We start from the raw sequence: 12,153 nt of genomic DNA, 5'->3' as shown, positions 1-12,153 counted from the left end.
AAGAAACTTCCAGGGAGTGTGGTCGAGCCTGGAAAAGTCTCTTCACATAAACATTCTGGAACTAAGAGCAATCTACAATGCTCTAAGCCAGGCGGAACCTCTGCTTCAAGGAAGACCGGTGTTGATCCAGTCGGACAACATCACGGCAGTCGCCCATGTAAACAGACAGGGCGGCACAAGAAGCAGGAGTGCAATGGCAGAAGCTGCCAGGATCCTTCGCTGGGCGGAGAATCACGTGATAGCACTGTCAGCAGTGTTCATCCCGGGAGTGGACAACTGGGAAGCAGACTTCCTCAGCAGACACGATCTTCACCCGGGAGAGTGGGGACTTCATCCAGAAGTTTTCCACATGCTAATAAACCGTTGGGAAAGACCAATGGTGGACATGATGGCGTCTCGCCTCAACAAAAAACTGGACAGGTATTGCGCCAGGTCAAGAGATCCGCAGGCAATAGCTGTGGACGCGCTGGTAACACCTTGGGTGTACCAGTCGGTGTATGTGTTTCCTCCTCTGCCTCTCATACCAAAGGTATTGAGAATCATAAGGCAAAGCGGAGTAAGAACGATACTAGTGGCTCCGGATTGGCCAAGAAGGTCTTGGTACCCGGAACTTCAAGAGATGGTCACGGACGATCCGTGGCCTCTACCTCTAAGACAGGACCTGCTTCAGCAGGGACCGTGTCTATTCCAAGACTTACCGCGGCTGCGTTTGACGGCATGGCGGTTGAACGCCAGATCCTAAAAGGGAAAGGCATTCCAGAAGAAGTCATTCCTACCTTGATTAAGGCAAGAAAGGAAGTCACCGCGAAGCATTATCACCGCATTTGGCGGAAATATGTTGCGTGGTGCGAGGATCGGAGTGCTCCGACGGAGGAATTTCAACTGGGTCGTTTCCTACATTTCCTGCAATCAGGATTGTCTATGGGTCTCAAATTGGGATCTATTAAGGTTCAAATTTCGGCCCTGTCAATATTCTTCCAAAAAGAATTGGCCTCAGTTCCTGAGGTCCAGACTTTTGTAAAGGGAGTACTGCATATACAGCCTCCTGTGGTGCCTCCGGTGGCACCGTGGGATCTAAATGTAGTTTTAGATTTCCTCAAATCCCATTGGTTTGAACCACTAAAAGATGTGGATTTGAAATATCTCACATGGAAAGTGACTATGTTACTGGCCCTGGCGTCCGCCAGGAGAGTATCTGAACTGGCGGCTTTATCTTATAAAAGCCCTTATTTAATTTTCCATTCGGATAGGGCAGAGCTGCGGACGCGTCCGCATTTTCTCCCTAAGGTGGTATCAGCGTTTCACCTGAACCAGCCTATTGTAGTGCCTGCGGCTACAAGCGACTTGGAGGACTCCAAGTTGTTGGACGTTGTCAGAGCTTTAAAAATATACATTTCAAGGACGGCTGGAGTCAGAAAATCTGACTCGCTGTTTATACTGTATGCACCCAACAAGTTGGGTGCGCCTGCTTCTAAGCAGTCGATTGCTCGTTGGATTTGTAACACAATTCAACTTGCACATTCTGTGGCAGGCCTGCCACAGCCTAAATCTGTTAAGGCCCATTCCACAAGGAAGGTGGGCTCATCTTGGGCGGCTGCCCGAGGGGTCTCGGCATTACAACTCTGCCGAGCAGCTACGTGGTCAGGGGAGAACACGTTTGTAAAATTCTACAAATTTGATACCCTGGCAAAGGAGGACCTGGAGTTCTCTCATTCGGTGCTGCAGAGTCATCCGCACTCTCCCGCCCGTTTGGGAGCTTTGGTATAATCCCCATGGTCCTTTCAGGAACCCCAGCATCCACTAGGACGATAGAGAAAATAAGAATTTACTTACCGATAATTCTATTTCTCGGAGTCCGTAGTGGATGCTGGGCGCCCATCCCAAGTGCGGATTATCTGCAATACTTGTACATAGTTATTGTTAACTAATTCGGGTTATTGTTTAGGGAGCCATCTTTCAGAGGCTCCTCTGTTATCATACTGTTAACTGGGTTTAGATCACAAGTTGTACGGTGTGATTGGTGTGGCTGGTATGAGTCTTACCCGGGATTCAAAATCCTCCCTTATTGTGTACGCTCGTCCGGGCACAGTACCTAACTGGAGTCTGGGGGAGGGTCATAGGGGGAGGAGCCAGTGCACACCACCTGATCTGGAAAAGCTTTACTTTTTGTGCCCTGTCTCCTGCGGAGCCGCTATTCCCCATGGTCCTTTCAGGAACCCCAGCATCCACTACGGACTCCGAGAAATAGAATTATCGGTAAGTAAATTCTTATTTTTACTTTCAGATTTGCATTTAACCGGTAAGGTTAGGGTGCAAAGTGATCAAGGGAGACAGAATAGCTGTCATTGTGAATAAGACTACAGTACAGTAAGACAGAAGGTAACACCTTTCCTACAGGTCTCTGGGTTAAGATTGTTTCTTTGGTAACTTAATAATTTTAAATATTCTGTTATAGAATTCTGTATAAACAGGTATTGTTTGTATTTTGTTATAAATAACATTTATATAGTTCACACATATTCCGCAGCACTTTACAGACATATTTCAGTCATTCTCATCAGTCCCTGCCCCAGTGGAGCTTACAATCTATATTTCTAACCACATACACATACGTATAACTAGGGTCCATACTTTTGTCGGGTCTGGGACTCCAGGTCGACAACAAAAAGGTTGACACACCTTAGGACGACACAAATTGGTCAACACACCTTAGGTCGACATGGACAAAAGGTCGACAGGAACAAGGTCGACATGAGGTTTTTTATGTTTTTTTGGTGTCGTTTTCTTCGTAGAGTGACCGGGAACCCCAATTAGTGCACCGCGTCCCCTCACATGGCTCGCTTTGCTCGCCATGCTTCGGGCATGGTGCCTTCGCTTCGCTCGGCACAGATTACCGTTCCAATCGTAGTCCATGTGGATCGTTAAGTATGAAAAGGTTCCAAATTAAGAAAAAAAAAAGTGAAAAACCCATGTCGACTTTTTTCCATGTCGACCTTGTTCCTGTCGACCTTTTGTCCGTGTCAACCTAAGGTGTGTCGACCAATTGGTGTCGACCTAAGGTGTGTCGACCTTTTTGTTGTCGACCTGGAGTCTGGATACCACTTTTGTCAGCACCCAATTAAAATGGCAGTACTGTATATTTATGGAGTGTGGGTGGAAACCATAGCACCAGGAGGAAAGGAAACCAATGCAAACATGGGGGAAGGGGGAGCAGGGGTGAGGGTTGGGGTCGGGTGACCTGAGGTCAGTATACCGACGCCAGGATCCCGACCGCCAGGATGCCGGTAGGGGGGCGAGCGCAACAAAATCCTTTCAGACTCGGTGACTCGCTGAATACCGACCTCCGGTCACCTGACTACATCCCAGGGAGCACATGCAGCGCCTGATTCAGAGTTGGACGCCGTTGCACAAACAGCTTATGCATCTTTGTGCAAATGCCGCAACTGATTCTCTGTTGAATCATGCCCAAAGACTGTATACATATAGGCAGGGACGTATTAAGAGAGGAGGGGACCCATGTGCAGTCTCTATCCGGGGCCCCTTCTCTCTAGCAAGCAGCGGCAATGACTCTGAGCACTAGGTGGTGCGTAGGTCTCCGTGAAAATGCACGGCAGACATTTTCCTGGCTATTTTACCTACTGCACATGCACAAAACACAGCCTAGTGCTCAGAGTCACTGACGCTGTCACAGGACTCCAGAGAGCTAAGTATTGTACAAAATGGGGACAGAGTGTCCCTCTGGATCGCACACACATCACCCATTATACATACGCCACTGCAGATAGGGCCTTGGTTGGATTTATTTTTTTTGCATTGGGTTTTTTATATTAAGGGATGTATCTTAAGTGCACTCATCTCATACACAAAGTAACAGCAGCACTTTGTGTGAACCCTTCACTTGCAATGGAGGCAGCCATTTTCTGAACTCCATATGTATAAGAATGCATTCATTAAAGGACAAGTAGCATCACCAAGGCATTAAGCACTTCGCATAAGTTGGTGGGATGAAGCTGCATTTATCAGTTCGCCAGCGACTTTACTGAGGGTTGGAGAATGTTGGAATATAGAGTATTAGTCAGGCTCACAAAATGGCTGCCATGGAGACTGTGGTTCCACATAATAGACCCGGCATGTCATGTTAATCATGTTTACTTTCCCCCACTAGGAAGATCATGAGCTTTCCGAGAGTATTGAGACTTTCCTGGTTTTGTTGTTAACATCAGGTTGTATTAAAAAAAAAAACTTTTCGTTATGTTCTGTCCCTCCTCCCCACCATTTGTTACTCTAGCCCTCCATAATATAGACAGAAGCCTGATGCTTACAAGGACTTGGCCTATCCCAACTCCTTTCCACAGAGTAACCACAGACTCTAGTAGGTCTAGCAAGTCCTACTCATGTTTCCTAATTCTCCAGTTGTGGCCCACCTCTGCTGGGCAGCTGTTGTGCAAACCCAGCAGCCAAGAGAGTACAATCTGTGGTATGTATTGTATTTACGGCTCATTGCAGAGGGCATTGAAGTCCTTAGGATTGTTTTCTGTCCTATGTTGAAATATCATTGTCGGTCATACGCCTTTAACTTCTGCCAAGAGTTCCGTTGGACACTCCCAAGAGCCTTGTGGCAGAGAGGGGAGATCTGGGGAGGGAAACCACTGTGCAAATTATACTGTGCTGCAGATATTTATACGCTAGGAAAACACAAGCAGAGCTTCCCCCTCCCTGCTTACCTTCACCTTCACATGAGACATCCTGACCACCCAGGTCCCCTCACCATACTAGAGTAAAGCCTATTCTTATCATTGGTATGAGCGGACTGTATAGGGAAGAGAGATTTAGCCAGTGTGTGTGTCTCTGACGATATATGCCATATGTACCTTATGAGTGCTGCTTGTAAACAGGTTAAATATATGATGTAATATTCAGATTTTGCTTACAGTATATTTGCATTTAATTCTGGAACTTTCAAAATGTAATTATGTGACACAAGAAGCCACTGTAAGATAAATCCTTGCATTTTGCTAATGTGAAATAATATTTGCGCTACAAACATGGTGTTCTTCCACCTAGTAATACTAGTGAAAGGTGGTACTTAGGTAATTCTGTGGAGTCTGGATGGTACTGGGTGCCAATGAAATAAAAGTTGGCAGCTTTTAACTATATATCAGACCAGTCTTCCTCATCTAGATCCCCTGGCAGATCAGACTCCCACTGTCTCCCATGAAGCGATATTAAAGGATAAGGTGGTATAGGGTAGAGATGAGACCCTTTGAAGCAGGACCCCTTGAGATATAATTGTTCAAATGATATAGCGTCTGTGCAGAAAGTTGTATCCGAAGTGCCGCAGTTGCTGTAATTGATGTAATGTAGAGGTGGGAAGACAGAGTTTCTGGTGACGCAAAGAATAGGGTGGATTAGCCCCCTTAACTAGTAGATCATTAAGAAAATGGACCCAAGAGTGGGGGCAGTGGGAGATAGCTGAGGGACAGAGGCCATGTGGAAAGTCTAGGTTGTGCCAAAGTGGAATTAACGGAGAGGTAGATGGGGCCAGCTTATAAACAGTCTTTCCCTTACGTCCTAGAGGATACTGGGGTTCCATTTAGTACCATGGGGTATAGACGGGTCCTTTGGGAGCCACTGGCACTTTAAGAGTTTAATAGTGTGGGCTGGCTCCTCCCTCTATGCCCCTCCTACCAGACTCAGTTTAGAAAATGTGCCTGGAGGAGCCGGTGACAGCTAGGGGAGCTCCTAGGAGTTTTCTTAGTTTTATTGTTTTCTAGAGTTTGTTATTTTACAGGCAGGCTGCTGGCAACAGCCTCCCTGCTTCGTGAGACTTAGGGGGGGAGTAGGATCCAACCCTCTGAGGTTAATTGCCCCTATCTCCGCTGACAGGACACTGAGCTCCTGAGGGTCATGATCGTTAGCCGCCTGAGGCGACCGCTCACTCCCGCAGCATGCCGCCACCCCCTAACAGAGCCAAAAGAAAGAAGAGTGGTGAATCTGACGCCGGAGTCCCAGTATGCGCGTCCCCGGCGAGAATGGCGGCACAAGGGTGGGAGCGCAGCTCTGACAGGCTGCGCTTCGGAAGGCTCAGTGGCACACTGTGTACGGCGCTGTTAGGGGCGTCCTGGGCCAGCGCGATATCCTACACTGGTCAAACATAGCTTTCAAGGTCTAACCCACTGTTTGCTGCAAAAATTACCTCAGGCCAGTATAATCTCTAAGTACAGGAAGACGTGCCATTACAGGGGGCGGAGCTTCTCCTCAGAGCGGATCCAGCACTAACCAACGGTGGCCTCCATAAGGTGTACTTTAAGAATACATTGCTTCAAATATATCCCATACTGGGCAGAAGCCGCAGTTTTGAGAAAAGTGGGGTTTCAAATTCCACTGCTGTGCCTCTCACCCCAACTCCGTACCCTAGAAAGTGTACTCTTCCCCATATAAATATGAGGGGTCCAACATATGTTTAAGGCTATTAGGGATGAGGAATATTATTATATGTATATAAGGAATGCCTTCCCACTGTGTAGGGTGTTGAACTCCTTATTTGGGTAACCCTGAGTACACCCAGAGTTATTATCCACATCCCTATAGAGTGTCTAAATTGTCAAATATGGTTGTCTTACCTGTCCCTGGTACAACCTCCATAAAGGCTGATCACCTATTGAGACTAATCTCTAATACTGTACACTGCTGCAGGTGTGACTCGGAGATCCACTTTTGCGTACATCTCTGGGGCTATTGTAACGTGGTCAGGCTCCTTTCTTGATGATTTAGATTCTATGTGTAGAAGTGACTTTTAATTGTTTCTATGTCACATACAGGATTCTACAGGCTTCACGGCGAGACACCATGAAGGAGATTGACCTGCATAACACAGGGACCACTGCTCTGGCAGTTTCGACACGCAGGGGATGGTTGCTACACCAATGGACTGCGGATACAGAATCCGAGTAAGGTATGACAGGTCCGCCCTTCACAGGTAAGACCCTGTTGGAACGCACGGGATACGTGATTATCCATGTCAACTGCGGGTAAGTCGGTATGTCTTCCTTCCGCAGCTGCACTGGCCAGGAAATTATACCCTACACCTACACTGCAATTCCTTCGAACATGATTCCACATATTCCTCCACTTCCTTTAGAGGACGTTGGGGAAATCCAGAAAACCTGCACCTCCAGGTTCCCAGGGACGGATTGCAAATTCAATCTTTTTCAAACCCTTCGGTTTGTCGGTGGACCTCACTGCCTGGGGATCAGGCAGGTGGAAGCGAGACTAAAGAGATTCAGTAACACATCTGGGCGATATCCTGCCTTGACCCCTGGAAACAGTTGGGTTGCCAGGGGTGCAGACTAGAATTTCTAGTATTCCCGCCTCACAGATTATTCAAATCAGGCTTACTAGCTTCTCAGGCAGAAAGTGTACTACTGCTGGAAGCTATCATATCATTTGTCAAACTAATGTCATTATTCCAGTTCCACCTCATTTTCGTAACAGGGGTTACTATTCAAACCTGGGGTCATTGATTCCCTACTGGTGGGAGTTCAATTCAGGATGGAGTCTGGGAGTGGTGATCTCTGCTCGAGATGTAGAGGAATTCCTGGTACCCAGGATATCGGGATGCGGTCAAGATCCCGCCAGCCGGAATCCCGGCCGTTGAAATACCGACGCCAGAATCCAGACCGGCACAATCCCGACATATTCTCCCTCCGTGGGTGTCCACGACACCCATAGAGGTAGAATAAATTAGTGTGCCAAGCGTAGCGAGCCCGCAAGGGGCTGCGTTCCGCTCACCACCCCTGTCGGGATTGTGTCGTCGGGATTCTGGCATCGGTATTTCGACCGCTGGGATCCCGTCCAGCGGGATTTAGTACTGATCCCGGGATATCAGGGGTGCGTACTTCACATTCCAATCTGGCCGCCTCTCTAGGCCTATCTAAAGTTACACCACAACTATGTCGCTTCCATTTCCAAACACTGAGCTTGGCGACCTTAACATCCTCCAGGGAGATGTTGTTACGGAGTGTTGCTCTCTCAAATCAACTGTCCCAGGATCTTGGGTGGATCCTGAAACTTCCAATTTCGCATTTGAAGCTGATAAGGAGGCGTTCCTTCCTGGGGATGATTCTCAACACGGAAGTGCAGAGGGTGTTTCTACCGGTGAAGAAAGCGTTGGTGATCCAATCAATGGTCCGGGATGTCCTGATGCCAGCCCAGGTATCGGTTCATCAGTGCATTCGCCTTCCGGGGAAGATGGTTGCCTACCAAGAGGTACGAAAGATTCCTTGCACGGTCTTTCCCACTGGATCTCCTGGTCTTATGATCAGGATCTCATCTTCACACACACCAGCAGATACGCCTGTTGCTGAAAGCCAGAATTTCACTCCTCTGGTGGCTGCAAACTTCTCACCTACTCGAGGGTCGCAGGTTCGGGATTCAGCATTGGATTCATCTAACCACAGTGCAAGTCTCAGGGGTTGGGAAGCATTTGCTCAGGGGGTAAAACTTCCAAGAAAAGCGGTCAGTTCAGGTATCTCTCCTTCCAATAAACATTCTGGATCTGAAGGCCGTATACAACGACCTTCTACAAGTGGCACATCTTCTGCGAGATTAAGCCGTTCAGGTTCAATTGGACAACGTCACAGCGGTGTGAAGTTCAGTTTAAAATACAAGGAAAAAGCAATGCAAACGCACACTGTGGTTAGTGCCGCTATGGCCGCTAATTGCGTATTTACACTGCGTATATACGCCGACACGTTATGCGCACAATATAGCGATGCATGTGGCTGTATACACTTTACCCCTAACAGGAATGGAATGCGACACCAGTAGTTAGATGTAATGTTGTGGTCCAACGCATCAACAGTATTTACTTATAAAACAGTTAAAAGGTAAAACAATATACAGAGAAGAGCTACAACCAATAATACATACGTTCAAACGCGAGCGCTCCTGGATCCAGGCCTCAGTCAGTCTTGGCAAGATGACCTCAGAGCATAGGGACTGAAGCTTGGACCAGGAGACCTCTCTTTTATACAGTTTGTCCAAATACAGTATAATGGGGAATGTAAGCTCTTCTTCCATAGGTCAGGGGGCAAGTCATTTACAGTACATGAGGGGTCATTGGTTGGTTTGGAACAGTGGGCGAAGCTTGGTCCAGGGTGCACTTGCAGATGTTTGCCTCTAGGTTCCCGCCGAATATCATGAGTACAGTATAATAGCAGTTCGCGAATATTCCAATTCTGCGTATATCTATACGCAGACATAAGCGATATATTTGAAATAGCTACCGGAATGTAGATCATAAAATACTGCACATCTGGATACCAAACACTAAGTCCTACCACTGCCCCATCCACTCACACCATGTAGCGCTGAATAGCTTCATTGCTTTACCTTTAATGTGTATGCAGGTCGCTGACAAGGTGTATGGAGAGTATGTGTAAATTATGCACTATATGACTAAAATATTGAATATGCCTTTGTTGCTTTTCTGTGCGGATGCGTATACTACCGTAGATACTCTCGCCATGCGTTAATACGCAAGGTGCGCGAACCTGTGCACGCTGCTTGTATGCGTACGCACAGTGCATTGCCGCACACAAGCTGAGTAATAACTCACACACACAGAGGCCATTCTGTTTGGAGTTTGTATGCTGTGTGTATGTAATATTTTTGACTCTGACAGTGGTGTCCTGCATAAACAGGCAGGGTGGAACGAAGAGCAGGGCTGCAATGTCAGAGGTCACAATAATCCTCCTCTAGGTAGAGAAGCATGCACGGGCACTGTCAGCAGTCTTCATTCCGGGAGTGGACAACTGGGAAGCAGACTTTCTCAGCAGACACGATCTCCATCCAGGAGAATGGGGCCTCCACTCAGAGTTATTCGCAGAGGTAACAAGCCAATGGGATGTACCTCAGATAGACATGATGGCCTCTCGCCTCAACGAGAAGCTTCTAAGATACTGTTCCAGGTCACGAGACCCACAAGCAGTGGCAGTGGACGCACTGGTAACTCCGTGGGTGTTCCAGTCAGTGTATGTGTTCCCTCCACTTCCACTCATCCCATGGATTCTCAAGCTAATAAAAAGAACAAGAGTTCAGGCGATCCTTATTGCTCCGGACTGGCCAAGAAGTGCTTGGTACGCGGAGCTTCTGGAGTTACTGCTGGAAGGCTTGTTCCTCTTCGCGAGGACTTTCTGCAACAGGGGCCGTTCGCTTATCAAGACTTACCACGGCTACGATTGACAGCATGGAGGTTGAACGCCAGATCTTAGCTCGGAAGGGTATTCTGAACAAAGTCATTCCTACCCTGATATAGGCTACGAAAGGGGTAACGTCTAAACATTACCATCGCATTTGGAAAACGTATGTGTCTTGGTGTGAATCCAAGAAGTTTCCTACGGTGGAGTTTCAACTAGGACGATTTCTCCTCTTTCTGCAAGCAGGTATGGTTGTGGGCCTACGCTTGGGCTCAGTAAAGGTCCAGATTTCGGCCTTGTCCATTTTCTTCCAGAAACATTTGACTGCTCTCCCTGAGATTCAGACTTTCTTGATAGGGATTCTGCACATGCAGCCACCCTTTGTGCCTCCTACAGCACCTTGGGATCTTAATGTGGTGCTGCAGTTCCTGCAGTCGGATTGGTTCGAGCCTTTACAGGAGGTGGACGTAAAGTTTCTAACTTGGAAGGTGGTCACACTGTTGGCATTGGCATCTGCTCGATGGGTGTCAAAATTGGGGGCATTGTCATGCAAGAGCCCCTACTTGTTTTTCTATGAAGATGGAGCTGAGCTCAGAACGTGTCAGCAATTTCTTCCATGGGTTGTGTCGGTTTTTCATATCACCAACCTATTGTGGTGCCAGTGGCTACTGACTCCTCAATTACCTCACAGTCCATGGATGTTGTGAGGGCTTTGAAAGTTTCTGTGAAGAGGACTTCTCGTCACAGGTAGTCGGACGCTCTGTTTGTCCTTTATGGTCCCAACACGGTTGGGTGTCCTGCGTCTAAGCAGACATTTGCTCACTGGATCGGGTTTACTATCCAGCATGCTTATTTTACAGCAAGCCTGCCGTGTCCAAGATCTGTTAAGGCCCACTCTTCTCGTACAGTGGGTTGTTCCTGGGCAGCTGCCCAGGGTGTCTCGGCTTTACAGCTTTGCCGACCTGCTGCTTGGTCGGGGTCGAACACGTTTGCTGAAGTTCTACAAGTTCGATACTTTGGCATCTAAGGACCTAAAGTTTGGTCACTTCGTTCTGCAGGATCCTTAGAACTCTCCCTCCCGTACTGGGAGCTTTGGTACATCCCCATGGTACTAAATGGAACCCCAGCATTCTTTAGGACGTAAGAGAAAATAGGATTTTAATTACCTACCGGTAAATCCTTTTCTCGTAGTTCGTAGAGGATGCTGGGCGCCTGGCCAGTGCTTCATTTTCCTGCGTTGCTACTTGCTTAAGTATTGGTTCAGCTGTTGCTGTTCCTCTTTCATGCATGGTTAGCATGGTTTCTTCAGGTTACATGCTGATTGGCAAAGTTGCTTCCTCTGTCATGCTAGATAACATGTTTCTCTGTGTTGCATGATGGTTGGCATGATTCATGTTTCATCCTGGTTGGCATGATTTCTTCATGTTGCCTGCTGGTTAGCATGGTTTCTTCATGTTACCTGCTGGTTAGCATGGTTTCTTCATGTTACCTGCTGGTTGACATGGTTTCTTCATGTTTCATGCGGTTTTGCATGATTTCTTCATGGTGCATGCTGGTTAGCATGGTTTCTCCATGTTGCATGCTGGTCAGCATGTTTTTTTTTTTTTTTGATTCGGTGTGAGCTGGTGTGTATCTCACCACTATCTGTATTTCCTTCTGTCGAAGTATATCCGTCTCCTCGGGCACAGTTTCTAGACTGAGTCTGGTAGGAGGGGCACAGAGGGAGGAGCCAGCCCACACTGTTAAACTCTTAAAGTGCCAGTGGCTCCCAAAGGACCCATCTATACCCCATGGTACTAAATGGAACCCCAGCATCCTATACAGATTATGAGAAAAGAATTTACCGGTAGGTAATTAAAATCCTATTTTTACACCGAGACCAGATTGTGAAGAAGAGGTTAACGATCAAATGTGAAGGGGCTGCCGGAAGACATATGGGACCAGGGGGCCAGAT

At 47.5% G+C, this 12,153-nt stretch overlaps 1 protein-coding gene across 1 annotated transcript in view; it reads left to right on the top strand.

Moving 5' to 3' along the window:
* CSTPP1 (centriolar satellite-associated tubulin polyglutamylase complex regulator 1) overlaps positions 1-12,153 on the top strand; it is a 354,572-nt gene that overhangs the window by 254,177 nt on the left and 88,242 nt on the right. The window lies entirely within an intron of this gene.

Source organism: Pseudophryne corroboree, chromosome 11 (assembly GCF_028390025.1).
Source record: "Pseudophryne corroboree isolate aPseCor3 chromosome 11, aPseCor3.hap2, whole genome shotgun sequence".
NCBI classification, from domain to species: Eukaryota; Metazoa; Chordata; class Amphibia; order Anura; family Myobatrachidae; genus Pseudophryne; species Pseudophryne corroboree.
This window is presented reverse-complemented; position numbering and strand designations above follow the sequence as displayed.